The sequence below is a fragment of the Artemia sp. Qi Xiang Cuo genome, chromosome 12 (assembly GCF_049724085.1).
Source record: "Artemia sp. Qi Xiang Cuo chromosome 12, ASM4972408v1, whole genome shotgun sequence".
Classification (NCBI taxonomy): domain Eukaryota; kingdom Metazoa; phylum Arthropoda; class Branchiopoda; order Anostraca; family Artemiidae; genus Artemia; species Artemia sp. Qi Xiang Cuo.
Genome location: NC_142805.1, coordinates 49,581,165 through 49,597,927, shown reverse-complemented (window position 1 = coordinate 49,597,927; position 16,763 = coordinate 49,581,165). Strand labels below are relative to the sequence as shown.

The 16,763-nt window shown below is 33.9% G+C and overlaps 1 protein-coding gene across 1 annotated transcript in view; it reads right to left on the bottom strand.

The window, feature by feature from the left end:
• The window catches only part of LOC148946218 (tribbles homolog 1-like), a 35,921-nt gene extending 22,308 nt beyond the window's left edge, over positions 1 to 13,613 (bottom strand). The window contains exon 1 of the mRNA XM_089098312.1: positions 13,268 to 13,613. The gene's annotated coding sequence lies outside the window, so the exon portion shown is untranslated. The remainder of the gene's footprint in view (positions 1 to 13,267) is intronic.
• Between the last annotated feature and the right edge of the window lie 3,150 nt (positions 13,614 to 16,763).

Below are 16,763 nucleotides of genomic sequence, written 5' to 3'. Positions count from 1 at the left end.
AATTTTGGCTGAATGTGTTCGAGGAAAAGGTAGGCGTGAGAGGGGGTTAGTTGCCCTCCAATGACTTTCTACTATTAAAAAGGACTAGTCCCTTTTGAAGTTTTACGACAACACTTTCTATAAAACCTTATATGCCCCAAGGTATAACGTACAATTTTTGTCCTGAGGGTTGCAGGGGGGGAGTTGTCATCCTCAAAGACCTAATTTCCAAAACTTTAAACTACGTTGGACAAAATAGCTATCTCAAAATTTTGATTGGATGTGCTTGGGGAAATGGTGGGCATGAGAGCGAGATTAGTTGCTCTCCAATCACTTTAAACTATTAAAAAGAGCACTAGTCCTTTCAATCTCCAATTGGATGAGCCCTTTTTGAGGTTTCTACGACTACGCTATCAATAAAAACATTATGTGTTCCCAGGGCATAGCCTACAAGCCTTACTCTGAGAGTCGTGGGTGGTTTTTTATCCTCAAACAAATAATTTCCAGAATATTAAACTACGTTGATCAAAATGGCTTTCTCAAAATTACTTCCGACTATTAAAAAGGGCACTAAATCTTTCATTTTCCAATCAAATGTGCCCTTTTTTAAGTTTCTACGACAAAAGGTTGTGTAAAACCTTATTTTCTCCCAGGGCACAACTAACAATCCTTACCCTGAGGGCTCTGAGGGGGGTTTTCCTCCTCAAAGACCTAATTTCCAGAACTTTCAACTACGTTGAACAAGATGGATATCTCGAAATTTTGATTGCACGTGTTTGGTGAAATGGTGGGGGTGAGAATGGGTTAGTTGCCCTCCAATCACTTACAACTATTAAAAAGGGCGCTAGCCCTTTCAATTTCCGATCGAATAAGCCCTTTTTGAAGTTTTTACTAGAACGCTTCCTATAAAAATCTTATATACCCCCCTGGGCATAACTTACAACTTTTGCCCTGACTGCTTTGGGGAGGGGGGCTTGTCATCCTCAAAAACCTAATTTTCAGAACTTTCAACTACGTTGAACAAAATGTCGATCTATAAATTTTGATTTGATGAGTTTGGGGAAATAGTGGCGTGAGAGGGGGGATAGTTGCCCTACAATCACTTTTGACTATTAAAAAGGGCACTAGCCTTGTGAATTTCCAATGGAATTAGCCCTTTGTGAAGTTTTTACGACAATGCTTACTATAAGAACCTTGTGTGCCCCAGGGCATACCTTATAACCCTTACCCTAAGGGCCATCAGAGAAGTGCCCTCCTCAAAGACATGATTTCCAGATCTTTCAACTACGTTGAACAAAACGACTGTCTCAAATTTTGATTGGATGTGTTTGGGGAAATGGTGGGCGTCAAAGGAATGTTACTGGCCTTTCACTGGCTTTCGGCTATTAAAAAGGGAACAAATCCTTCGAATTTCTAATTGAATGAGCACTTTTCAAAGTTTCAACGACAACTCCTTCGATATGAAGTGCCCTGGTCTAATAGACAGAAAGAAAGAAAGAAACCAAAAATAATACACTGTGCCAACAATGTTATTAACTTAGGCAGCACTATTGCACTGCTTATGAAAATGAACTTTATAAAAGAAAAATGATCTTTATTAAGATCCTAATTTGTTACTTACTGAAACAGTATATCTTCTTATTATTTTGGATAAGAGACATCAAATAAAAATGTTATTGATGTATGAACACTCTATAGTTTAAGGAGAAATAATTTAAGAAATAATTTAAGGAATATTCGATTGTTCAAACATTTAGAACAATGTTTGAAAATTATATATATATATATATATATATATATATATATATATATATATATATATATATATATATATATATATATATATATATATATAATTTTCAAACATTGTTCTAAATGTTTGAACAATCGAATATTCTTTTGTATATATGACATCATGCAAAATTATACAAGATGAATAACGAACTGACGAATATGGTATAGATATCATTTTCACGTACCAGGATGACCGAAACAAAGACGTTAAAATTATTGACTAAAACCTTATGTTTTAATGGGGTATTTGCATATTTTTAGTCCTTTTGCCCTCAAAATGTCTTGTTATGATGCCCTAAGAAGCGCATTTTTGGGACCTCTCAATTGTTTTCATCAAAATAGCTTTCTTGAATCTTCAATCCAGGGTCATTTGGGATTGCGGTGGCAGCTGTGGCCATAACGGGCGTTGAAATTTTTTTTATTGCTGTCAAATTGGTTTTGGCCATTGAAAAGGGCCATATACCAGTAGTTTAGGATTCGAATGAGTTTCGCAAACACATTGTGAGAATTTATTTGTTGACAGTAATGCTAGCAACGTCTTAGAGCGAATTAAACTTATTGCTAAGTATCATTACACAACGTAATAGCACTAATGTAATATAGAGAAATACTGTGGCACTACGTCACATCTGTCAATGTCCGCCAAAGATGAATTCCAAGCAATTGGTCGTGACCATATGCTTGTACAATTATTGAAAAAGATCCGTGAAACGAATAATTACGGAATGGTGTGGAACTTGTCACCTAACTTACAAAAGTGTCACAGATTGTACGCTGTTTATTCTGAAAACTGTATTACTGAAATCAAAAAATAATTTCTAGCATTTATAAAAATGTCAGTTCACGATGCTGACAGAATTAAGAATTTAATTTTAAAAACTTAGCAATGATGAACTAAATTATTCCAAATGAAAAGGTCAATCTTATGACAACGTTTATATGATGGCTCGACACGTAAATGGTGGACAAACACACCTGACAAATCCTCTGGCAACTGCAATAATCATTCACTCAATATTGTTGGCGTTAGCGTTGTAAAAAGAAAGTGTCGATAGGAAGTGGTAGAATATGCTAAAAGGAAGTGGTTTTTTTTGTTTTTTTTTAAACGGTCGAAGCGATTTGTTTGAATTCTCTTGTTCAACTCAACATTTGAATCGATTGGTATAATTTATAAAATCTCATTCGAAGCTGAAAGCGAAATGAGAAGGAGCTCATGAGCGCTCATGATAAGCTAACCTAACCTAACTTAAACGTGGAGAAACCTAACCTCTAACCTAACCTGACCTAATGTAACCTATGGTTTTGGTATTTCTATGTAATAATGTGGAATTTTGTGGTTATGTTAGTTTAGAATTGCCATCAATATCTATTGTCCCCCTCCTCGACTCTAGGCAAAAACTCTAAGCTAAAACTCTTTAAGTAAAACTAAACTAAACTACAACTCTAACTAAAACTCTAGGCTATGACTTTAAGCTAAAACTCTAAACTCTTAACTATAACCAAACTAAAATTCAACTCTAACTAAAACTCTAAGCTAAAACTCTAAGCTAAAACTTTAGGCTACAACTCTAAGTTACAACTCTTAACTAAAACTAAACTAAACTTGAACTCTAACTAAAGCTCTAAGCTAAGACTCTAAGCTAAAAATCTTAACTAAAACTAAACTAAACTAGAACTTTAACTAAAACTCTAAGATAAGACTCTATGCTAAAACTCTAAACTCTTAACTATAACCAAACTAAAATTCAACTCTAACTAAAACTCTAACCTAGGAATCTAGGTTAAAACTCTAAGTTAAAACTCATAACTAAAGCTAAACTTGAACTCTAACTAAAGCTCTAAGCTAAGACTCTAAGCTAAAACTCTAAACCCTTAACTATTACTAAACTAAACTTCAACTCTAACTAAAACTTTAAGCTGAGACTCTAAGCTAAAACTCTAAACTCTTAACTAAAACTAAACTAAACTAGAACTCCAACTAAAACTCTAAGAAATGACTCTAAGCTAAAACTCTAAACTCTTAACTAAAACTAAATTAACTAGAGCTCTAACAAAAACTCTAAGCTAAAACTCTAAGCTAAAACTCTAAACTCTTAATTATAGCTAAACTAAACTAGAACTCTAACAAAAACTCTAACCTAAGACTCTAAGCTAAAACTCTAAACTCTTAACTAAAACTAAACTAAACTATCACTCCAGCTAAAACTCTAAGCTAAGACTCTAAACTAAAACTCTGAGATAAAACTAAACTGACTTATACCTCTAACCAAAACTCTAAGCTAAGACTCAAAGCTAAAATTCATAACTAAAACTAAACTATAACTCTAATAAAAACTCTAAGCTAAGACCCTAAACTAAAACTCTAAATTCTCAACTAAAACTAAACTAAACTTCAACTATAAATAGAACTAAGCTAAGACTCTAGGCTAAAACTCTAAACTCTAAATAAAACTCTAAGCTAAGACTCTAAGCTAAAACTCTAAATTCATAAGTATATTCATAACTATAACTAAACTTCCATTCTAACTAAAACTCTTAGCTAAGACTCCAAACTAAAACTCTTAGTCAATGGGTTAAAGAAAAAACCAGAAAAAAGTTTGTATTTCAATGAAAAAGATCCAAAATGAACTTTGAAACATGAAGAGAATATAACAGTGGCAAAGTAAACCACGAGAAAACACTACTGAAATAATCCAACTCATGCATTTCAATGAAAAAGATCCACAATGAGCTTTGAAAAATCATGAGAATGTAATAGTGATACGGTAAACCACGATAAACTGCTACTGAAATAATCCAACTCTTGCATTTCAACGAAAAAGATCTAAATGAACTTTGGAACGTCGAGTGAATGTAACAGTGATATGGTAAACCACGACAAAACACTACTGAAATATTCAAACTCTTGCATTTCAATGAAAACGATTCAAAATGAACTTTGAAACATCAAGAGAGTGTAACACTGACAAGGTAAACCATGAGAAAACACTACTGAAATATTCCAACTCTTGCCTTTCAACGAAAAATATCCGAATGAACTTTGAAACATCAATAGAATGTAACAGTGACAAGGTATACCCCGAGAAAACACTACTGAAATAATCCAACTCATGCATTTCAATGAAAAAGATCCAAAATGAACTTTGAAACATCAAGAGAATGTAATAGTGATACGGTAAACCACGATAAACCGCTACTGAAATAATCCACCTATTGCATGTCGACGAAAAAGATCCAAAATGAACTTTGAAACGTCAAGAGAATGTAACAGTGACATGGTAAACCACGACAAAACACTACTGAAATATTCCAACTCTCGCATTTTAATGAAAACGATCCAAAATGAAATTGAAACATCAAGAGAGTGTAACACTGACAAGGTAAACCATGAGAAAACACTACTGAAATATTCAAACTCTTGCATTTTAACGAAAAATATCCAAAATGAACTTTGAAACGTCAAGAGAATGTAACAGTGACAAGGTAAACCACGAGAAAACACTACTCAAATATTCCAACCCATGCATTTCAATGGAAAAAGATCCAAAATGAACTTTGAAACATCAAGAGAATGTAACAGTGTCAAGGTAAACCACGACAAACCGTTACTGAAATATTCCAACTCATGCATTTCAACGAAAAATATCCAAATGAACTTTGAAACGTCTAGATAATGTCACAGAGACATCGTATACCACAATGAGATGTAAAAAAAAAAGTTGGAAAAATACCATGTTAAAAAATTCAAAAAAAAGTAATAAAAAAATGGGAGAGGGGAGGGGAAGGGGGAGGTGAAGAAGAGGGGAGGAAGAGGGGAAAGGGGAGGGAGGGGAGGGGAGGGAGGGAGGGGAGGGAGACCATCTTGGTGCCCTAAGAGGAGGGGGTCCGGAGGGCCTTTGGGGCCGGGGGGCCTTTGGGGGCCCCGGGGCCTTTAAGGGCCCAGAGGGTTTTTTTGGGGCCCGTTGATTTTGAATTGAATTTATCAAGTATTTTGGGCAATAGGTTGCATCAAGACTGGGCTGGGTAATTGTAGACAGAGAAAAGCCAAGACAGATAGTCCAAGTAATTGAGAGGCAAATGTTTAAATGGCTCGGTCACGGGTAAATGGCAGGAGTATGAATGACTCTCTTATTGGACACATACTTGTCAGGTTAGTTTTTGGAAAGGCATGCCTGCCTAGAGCCTTGAGCCTAGAAGACCCTGTTGAGGGTATAACATGTTCGGCACGCTAGGTTGACGTGACATATCTCAAAGTTTTGAGATATGTCTTGAATTTAGGAGATATGTCATGAAGTTGGCCGTATGTAAAAAAATTTACTGAAGCGTTAGCTAAGGTGTAGGTACATGCTTGGAACACCTTTATAAGCACTAATATGCAATCCTATGATGTTCTGGGGTGTCTGAGAGGCCCCCTGCCTAGAGCCTTAGGGATGCTGATCAAGAATTCAAAAATGAGGCAAACAAGGCAAACCCGCCTATGGTCTTAAGAAGGTTGACCAAGAATTTAAAATTGACATAGGACCATAAATTTGCTTGAAATAACAGGCAAAACAATTGTTTAAAGCCCCAAAAAAAGGGGGGGCTCCTTGGGGTTGGGGTTGTGGATCTTATAACACTATTCAAATAATTGTTGTGTATTAAACCGACCACAGTCGAGAATAGCCCAAATAAAAAAATAATATGTATCTCTTAATAGGAGTTAGCATTCCCTCAGATGGTTTACCATTTTCGTTTCTGCTTTCAAATTTATCTTGTCTCATGGAGAAATTATGTCAAACAGTTATCTTTTCCTGTCTGTATTTTCAACACTTGGATAAGAATATTCCAATATTCAAATTTCCCTATGTGATGATGTCACCTTGTTATCATAGTGTTCCAACCGGATGTTGACATACGTTAGAATCAATACGCCTGGAAACAACAAATGAATTCACCTAGAAAAAGGGGGACATTGACCCGTTAGTGGAGATACATTCTTTTGATAACCGAATTATGTATGTTTCATATTCAATAACATTGTACCGTTAGTGCTCATGTGCAAACTTTGCCCCGGATTCATTACACCTAGAAACAGCCTCTGATTGACCTTGAAAACGGGGTCATTGACCCTTTAGTGGAGATACATTCTTTTGATAACCGAATTATGTACGTTTCATCTTCAATAACATTGTACCGTTAGTGCGCACGTGCAAACTTTGCCCCGTAGTCATTACACCTAGAAACAGCCTCTGATTAACCTTGAAAAAGGGAAACATTGACCCCATTAGTCAATCAATAATCCTTGAACAAATTATGTCCCTTCGGCGTTAGACTCAATTGTAGATGGCAGCACGGTGTTCGTTCAGTGCTGGTACCTCTTCCCCTACTGATGTCAATAAATGTATCAAAAGAATGGGCTTATAATACTGATTCTAAATATATAAATTTTATTAAGTTTAGTATTACTCAACAAAGGCTACGAGCCTGAGAAAATTTACCTGATTTTTTAAAGAGGGGGGAAACATTCCCTACAAGTGAAAGAATTTTAATGAAAATCACAGCGTCAGATGCAGTATATCAAAAAACCCTATTACATAGATTTCAAGCTCGTATCTGCAAAAATCTACAACTTTGTATTTTTTGTCAGAAGAAAAATATACGAATGGAAAAAATTCCTGAAAAGTATTTTGGTAATAGAGAATGAAAATATTTGTAAACAAAACTGAACAATTAAACACTTCCAAACTATCTAGAGAATATACAGAATTCGTTTTTTAAATTAGGTTTAATGCTTTTTTATTTTTTTTATTCATAATATTCGTATGAACTTTAAATGTCACCAACCATACAAGAGGGCAATGTAGGATAAGTGATTGAATCAGTGCGAAGTACAAAACACGAAAGATCTTATTAGGAAAAAAATGCTTTGTTTTTTTTTCTAAATTCCCAGATTTCTTGAAATTCTTAGCCCCACCGCTGCAGAATTTTGTTTCAAAGATAGATTTTCATCGATGCACTCCCCAAAATACTTGAAAAGTCCATCGGTCTTTGAATCACCCCTCTAGACGTTTTTGAGACCTTTAAAAGAAGGCTGGAGCTTTCCTACTCATGAAAATAGCAAAACAGGAAATTTCATTATATTTATTTTCATCTTGTTAGCATCAATCCACAAACAAACACGCTCCACGGCTCCATTGCTTCTTGTTGTCAATGAACCAGTCCCTCAGCATCCTCATTAAAACATCCAATTACGGTGTCATCTGCAAAGCCCTGCAACACTTCGCCCTTGGGCTAGACAATGAAGTGCTTGGGCACAAAATGCAGCAACGAACTAAGGGGCGGGCAAAAATAAATTGTAAATCCTTTATGTGACTAATGAATAAGAGATAGCCTTATTGATAGATTATTGAGCCTTGGGGCACGCCGCAACTCATTGTTTTCGATGAAGAATGATCATTCCCAACAATAATAACTGGATCTTCAAGATAACTTTTAAACCACGAAAAATATGGCTTCTCACTCCGGTATGGTCTAACTCACCGAGTAGTATATAAAGAGACATGCAATTAAACGCCTTCTTTATGTCTAGGAGTATTGCCATAAAGATTTTACTCTGAGGACCACTCTTGGTTTCTTTTGATCAGCTGGAAAAATGCCTGTTTCAAACAATTGGTTGTCCACAAGAGATGGTGGTTTAACCAAAAATTTCAGCACTTTCTTTTACCATTTTAGCGTTAATTCTATCATATCCCGATGCAGAACTACCTTTCGGATTCTTTATTATATTTACAACATCATACTCATAAACGGGATTTCACCCCATTGACTCATTACACAAGGGGGGAAGAAAATCTTTTTCAATTTCGAAGAGATATCGGAATGACTCAATCGTTTCCCTCCCAACTTCACTGAAAAAAGAAGCTTAAACCCCCGAAATCTCACTTTCATTCTCAATACTTATTCCCTTATGGATTAGTTTTTTCGGCATATCAGAAGCTTTAGAAGAAGGTTTCAAAACTGATTTTATAATACTCCAAAATTTCTTACCATTATTCCCATATCTCCTAAATCTATTTAAAAAATACTTTTCTTTTTCATTTCGTATAAATTTTCGAAGCTGGTTCTCGTAAGTTTTATGTGCTTCTAGATAGAATCAAATTTACAGAAAAACCTAACATTGAAATTCTCATTTTGTATTTTTTTATTAGTCAGATTATCGTGCTTCCTTCCATTATTATTCACTTTCAAAATCATTTCAAATAATATTTTGGTAAACATTGCACTCAGTTACAGGTGAAGATAGAATCAAAATTGCAAAAAAACCTTTGCTAAAAAAAGAAACTAAAATGGATGATTAGATTCAGTTAATTGAGAAATATATTATATGGGTTATATATGGGACCATCGGGGGGGGGGGAGCACTATCAGAAAACGGGTATTATGTAGAAAAGGAACATAAAATACAAATCTAATGGTGCTACTTTTATTAATATGCTTCCTTTAGAAAAGGCGTAAATACACCGTTACTGTTACATTTTTTGTTAGATTGGCAAAATCCGGCATATATCTTCCTACTGCGTGTATATTAGGTTCAATATGAAAAGCTATCTATATTTATTATTTTCTGTCTTTATTTCAGAACAGAAAATGAAATTCAACATCTGCTGTCTGAAGTGCTTTGAAGTGCTAATCTTCCCGAGTGAAAATTTTTCGTGTTTAGTTCACATTTTGGCAAAAACAGTACAAAAACAGTATTTAGTAATACAAAGCTTAAAACGCTGCCATGCTGTATGTTAAATCCAAGGAATTATATACTTTTTTATTGATATTTGAGATGTTTTACCAGTTGGTAAAAATTGAGCAACAGTCTTTCTTTAAAGAAGAATATTACTAAATAAACTTTTAAGTACCTAGGACATTTAATGAGTGTGATTCTTTAAATTGGTTAATTGGAGTGTTACACAACAATATACTTCTTAGAAGACTAGAGAGCTCAATTTTAAGCAAATTATGTTCAATGCTGGTGTGTGATTTCTGGACTTAGTGGGTACCAAGTTAGAAAATTAAGATCCCGTGAACAATCAGCACAAAATGAGCGGAAAAATTGTATTATGTATTTGAATTTTTTTTTTACAGACCACACCGCCTTTCTTTGACGAAAAGAATAAGAGTTTCTATAGGACAGTGAAATTAGACAGTGAAAGTTTATTAGACAGTGAAAAAATTACAAAATTTCTGAATATTTCGATATCTTCTTCTTTAAAATCTCCTTCTTTAATTGTCAACAAAACATTGCTAAATTTATAATTCTTAGTTACGTTGCTAGATTTATAATTCTTAGTTAAGTTGACACAATCTTCTTCTTGACGAACTCTCTAACCAAATCTTCAATCTTCTTCTTTACCAACCCTATTAAGAATTCATTGTAAATTTAAGCCAGATTAAGGAACTCAAGACTTTGAATGGACGCAGTTAATGAACTTTTTAAGGCGATGGACTGGTAAAATACAGTGATCCGGAAGTTATTACATTTATTTCTGTATAAATATAGTTTGTATTAATTATAATACATTAGTATTTCCCCTGATGTCTTTGAAATATTTGAAGGTTCCTCGTTTCTTGATTGCTGAAGAAAAGGAGAGAAAGTGCCCTTAAGTTTAAACAGGGGTGTAGCTACAGTATTTTCATTAGGAGAGGGAGGCTATTGAAATAGGTGCTATTCATGCAGTAGTGAAAAAAATAACTATATAACAAACACGCTACTTAGTGATTTTAAAAATATTACGCAATACATTATAACCAATAAACACACATTAAACAATCATAAAAATAGGTGCTAGTACTCGGCTTTTACTAAAATTGTCAGCAATGAGCTGCTGCAGACGACAGCAGTATAGCGTAAACAAACTTTCGGGTGGGCGAAAATGAATTTCGTATACGCTCAGCTTTTTACAGCCAGATTCATCACTAATGCTGCAGTACATATTACCCTCCGCTTCCCCCAATCCTCACGCCCATCACAGGATTCTCAATTTCATGATAGAACCAAACTCTATTCTAATAGCTCTGCGTATCGCGCTATTCATTTGTTCGTAATTTTGAATGGATTTTGGCTCTGTAGGATTTAATTTGTTGCACTAAACTAATAATTTACGTGATTTATTGAAATGTTATTGATGCTTTTATATTAAATTTATTTTTTTGTTGGTTTGCCAATTTATATTAATAAATAGCACTTATATCAGCCATTAAAGCCAAAAACGCATAGGCAGCGCAATAGTGCTGTCTATGTATAGATACAGGACAAACCAAAGTATTATCACAGATCGTGAAACATTATGTTGTGACATATTCTCCACACTTAAATAGCGACAGTATTTTAAATTTGAAAGGATTCGAAAAATAAAGTTAGAATTATTAACTTATGAGTCGGTTATTGATTGACAAAGAATATCCAGAAAATCTGAACAATTCTTGGTATCATTGCGGAAGAAACTTTACGTTAATTAAAAGTAGCTAGGGATGCCAATCGGAAGCGAAAATTGACCCCCCAAAGTTTGAAAATTACCTTCCCCTTTGTATTTTTGTTTAAAGAATGTATTCAATAGAAATTACACAAAAGTTTTCCTCGTGTAAATCAGGGCATGGTGGGTACACATTTCCGGAGGGGGTTACACTGAATAGCGATTTAATGTCTATAATTTCCTTCACAAGCAAAGCATGGTGTCCTCTGCTGCATGATAAAATTGGTAACAATAGAAATAGAGAATGGGTTGGGACCGCTTAAACGTGCACACAAAATTTCTAAATTGTGGCAAAAATATACATTTTTGTTAAAATTCACTGTCTTATATTCTCAGGAGGCATTTCGTACAGCTCATGCAGAGATAAATGTCCCACAAGTAGCTCTGGTGTTGTGTGAGATTTTCGCCAATTTTAGTCATTATTCTTAGCACATGTATGTCAGTTTCTTTTTTTGAGCTGGATAAAAGAAATATTTGGAAAAGCGAAAATAGCGAAAAGTCAGCATGGTATTATGCATAGAGACAGTTCAATATTTATGTGTTAGTATGTGAAAACGCAAGGAGTAGGACGTTATCAGCGCTTATTAGGCTTGGAAATGACAGATAAGAGAATCAGAGTTTCAATTAAATACTAGAAATAAAATTTAAAATAATTAAATGATTTTTGGACCTGATCCCCCTCTACCAAATTCCATGACGAAACTACATCCGATTTGGCCTATCTAGTTATAGTGCGAATATTATTATAAAAAGTACCAAGATTTATTTTCTTTTTAAATGATTTATTTTTAATTCAGGAAATTATATTCACTATATATCTACTTTTTTATTCTTCAATGATTCAATTTCTGTCCTATTTGCAGATTTAGAGGGTGCATTCATTTCCACTTTTAAAAGTTTTGAAACAAGAGAATCGTCGTGAACTGATAGATTTTAGGCAGTAAAAGTACCTCAAGCATCAGGGGAAAAATTGACCTAAGGAAATGTGGCAAAATAGGAAAGATAGAATTTTTTTTTATTTTGCCATTAAATAGGCTCACATTTTTACTCGATGAAAAGATTTCAGTCAGTATATTTGAAAAAATATTAATATGGAACATGTTATAAAGTGCATTAGACCTCTATTTTTCCTGTTTTCCTTGTGTTAAAAATGAGCATGTATTAATTTAAAAAAAAATTATCTGCTCAAAGTAAAGAGCAAATTTGACACTTAAAACGAACAGCAGTTTAGAGCTACTTATTGAATTATGTTTTTTTTTCAAATTATTGGGAGGGAGGAGAGAAACTGCCCTCCCCCCCCCCTGAACGACACCACTGATGGTAGGTAAACTGCATAAAAAGTGACAGGATGATTGAAACTATGCAGCAATATATCCCTGATAACTTGTTCCAATTTTAAACGAAATGCGAATATAGTGCTTTATAGTGTGAATATCATTATTAAAAGTTCCAAGATTTATTTTCTTTTTAAATGATGTGTTTTTAATTCGGAAAATTATATTCACTGTATATCTACTTTTTTATTCTTCAATTCACATTCAATTATTATATATTTCAGATTAATATACTATGCCAAAAACCTAGCCTAGAGTAAAAGAAAACATAACTAACTAAATTGCATAAAATAAGAGAAAACAGTATCATCTTAAAGGTTCCATTTAATTTCTCAGTAAAATGCCGGTTATATTTTGAAAGAGCATAAAAAAAGGTCTTGAGTAGTATGTTCATCTAATTTATAGCCCGATAATGCAAATTTGACTGAAATACACGGATAGCAAGGGATGCAGGTTTCTGGAGCTCAAAACTTGTAAAACAGGCTATATGTATAATCAGGGCTATATCTTGTGAAATATAAGGCCAAAAAAAGGATTTCTATTCAGGATGTGTATGTCATTGAATAGCAAAAAATATGAGCTATTTGTTAATATGTTTATTACTAAAGTTTTTCAAAATTAAACACTTCAAATTATTAGTTAGGCTAATTGACTTACCTACGGGGGAATATTTTGACCCATTAGGCTATCTTATTTGTATGTGTTTTTCCCTTTAGTTGACTATTGAAAATCAATAATATCCTTTTTGGATCACTTTTCTTGCTTAATTTGGCATTTTTTCACTACCTTATAATAAGCCTATATTTGTTACATAAAATCAAACGGGTTTGCCGCCATAATACATCTCTATATGTGGTCTCTACAACAATTTTAACTCCGTCTTTTGAACACATCATTTAAACGACATCATTTCACACGAGTTCCACTTCATGAAGATCTGGATAATGCTTCCCTTTCACAGGTAAAATAATTTCATAGTTATGGGATGTGGTTTCATGAATTTCAAGTCTGCAACCTCCGACAAGTTTTCAACACTGATCATTGCTTTTCAAAATATTTATACAAAATGGTGTGGGTGTGTAAAATGAATAAACTCTTCTTCGACCAATTTCTCAGCAAACAGTCCAAAAGTTTGACTTGGAATGATTCTTGTATACCATTTGTTGGTAGACCTAGTCTCAAACCTTTAACAGGGAAATGAGTCTCATGACGAAGCTCCTCCCTCATCGAAGCAATAAATTATTTTTGCGATTTGCTCTATATTTCTGTATGATGTTTTTATTGGTGATTTTTTTTGCATACGTCTCCATAGTTGTCTATTGATGATGACATTTGACAACTGATTACCCTTTTTAAGTGCTCTAGTTAAATTAAGATAAAGAATTACTCGTGACGCGGTGACGGTGGTATAAATTTTCATCCAATCAAAAATGACATCATTAAGTAATTACTTTCTTTTATATCTATGACCAAAGTGGGAATTCAGACTAATGGCTTGGGCATCGACCATAGATGGAATTGGAATAAAAAATTAGAGGTGACAAAAGAGGTTTGCCTGAAAAGGTTTGTAACCCTCAAAAGACTTGCTTCTACAGACTAGGGAAACTCACCAACTATATTGGGAAGTTTTATAGATGCAATATAAGGCCAAAAATGGAGTATGAGATACTTGCTTATGGTCTTACAAATAAGAAAAACTTGTTTCAATTGGAAACAATCCAGGACGTAGTAATCTTTTAATGATTGTACCAGGAACCTTCCGCGTGCAGAGTGTCGAGGCAATGCGGCTTTACCACCGGGCTCCCTTTACTTATAAATTCTGGTTGTCGCTTGTCTTCTAACCGCAGACGTTTGGAAATATGTAATTGGCTCCTAAATACAGAACAATTTTCAAGAAAATGAATAAATACACAATTATTGCTCGTTTATAAAGATAACATATATCTAAACTACTTTAATAAGGGTTTTGCATGGCTGATTACCTTCTGTCGGGTCTTTGAAAATATAATAATGGTTTGCACCGGAGATTAGGTTTTTTTTTTTTTTTTCCTGGAAAGCAAGTTTTAACATTTGACCACTTCTGAATGTTTTTCTTTTTAATGGACACAAATAATTGGAAAGGGATATTTTAAAGAGATAACTATCCCCATGCCCCCCACATAAGTTTAATTAATAAAATTACCACTCTTACTTGGTCATACCGGCTCGCCATATTCTTTTTAAAGTTAGTATATTGTTTATTGATGCTAATCTGAAAATAAAACTATATAAATTTAGTATAGAAAACACGGCTTCTAGGCCACATCATTAATAAACACAATTTACCTCCTTTTCAATTGAATTCACATCATTTTGAATGAAAATTTCCGACATTTTTACAATTTCCCATCTTGAGCCTTAGGATCAAAACAGTTCTTGTGAAATAAGAAATTTTAATATGATTAAAAAAAAACAGCTTAATTCTCTTTCTGGCATTTGACCTGTTAACACCTATGCTGGGTTAAATTTTTGAAACCCGTTTTGGAAGTTTTTATAATCCAAATTTCAGTCATTGACCAGTTTCAAGCTATATTAACTGGATTTATTGTTTCACTATTATGTCAAGGCCGATGAAATTCACATGCCCTGAGTTCAGACTTCGTGCAGCTAGTAGAACAGTGAAGTGCAATCGATGTCAACAGTGGTTTCATCCAAAGTGTACAGGCATTTCTATTGAGGAGAGAAAACAATGTGGTGAGTGGTTATGTTTAAATTGCCAGTCCCCCATTCTTTGAATGATGACCCTGAACCACCTTTAACACCACTTTCTCCACCCCCTGGCTCTAAACCACGCTCTACGCCCAAGTCTGCCACAAAACCTACAACCCCAAAATCAGTTTTAAAAAATCAAGCTTCCCCAGTCCCCCTTTTTGTTGACTGTGTTAAACAAATCAAACAGCTGGCTGATTTCCGAGCTAAATACAATTCCCAGTTGGAGAAGAATTCAGAGCATGAAGTAGCCACAGAAGATTTGAAAAAAACAAGTTGACATTTTTCTCAATGACCAAAAAATACCACATTATATTGTGAAGCATTATCATCTTTTTCCGTTTTTTGAAATTCTATAGCAACTTTAATTGTATTATATCTTTCAGAAACTACTCTCCATGTCAATTCATTGTCATTTTTATTATCACTTTTAAAAGCATTACGCATTTCCCAATTTTTTAACTAATCTACCTTCTAACTCATTTCTAATAAATAAAGTAGGATTTAATATTGGTAGTATCCAAGATAAATATTTTATATCTACTTTAAAGTTTTGAGAACCCTTTTTATAATCATACTATTTTTTCTATTCCTTTTCAGCGCAATTTGGTGTGTAACACCTCTTAATACGCGATTAATGTCTTGACAAAATCCAAATAATCTCGATAATTGTAATTATATACTAACCATATGACTTTCTTTCGTTTTATTATATCTTTTTAATAGACCGCTATTAAATTTTATAGTTTTTCTTTGTTTTAATTGTTGGATTTTGACCCGCTTTTGCAATAGCTTTAAAAGTACTTACAAACTTACTATCTTGTTGTAAATGACCAATATTTGCGTGTTTTATCTTTATATCAAAACATGTTTGTGGCTACAAAACATATATGTATTTTCGATAGATTTTTAACGGTTGTTGATATAACAAGAAAATCAATAGATTTAATTGCTTCACCATTAATAATATATTCAGCATTTCTAAAAAAATCAAACCCATTATTTATTGTAGTAGTCCACTTATATTCGACTCATCATCTCGTATTATTTTTATTTTTGCATGAAAATAACTACCATAGGCAGCGCAATCGCACTGCCCAAGTAAATAAAGATGTTGGCACAATGTAATATTATTTTCTTTCCATACCAGGGCACTTAGTATAGAAGAAGTTGTCGTAGAGACTTCAAAAAGGGCTCATTCGATTGCACATTGGAGTGGCTAGTGCCCTTTTTGATAGTCAAAAGTGATTGGAGGGCAACTAGCCCCCCCCCACGCCCAACATTCACCCAAACACATCCAATTAAAATTTCGATATAGCCATTTTGTTCAGTGTAGTTAATTTCCAGTTAGAAAATATCTTTTTGAGGAGGACACTCTCCCACAGCCCTCAGGACAAAGGTTTTA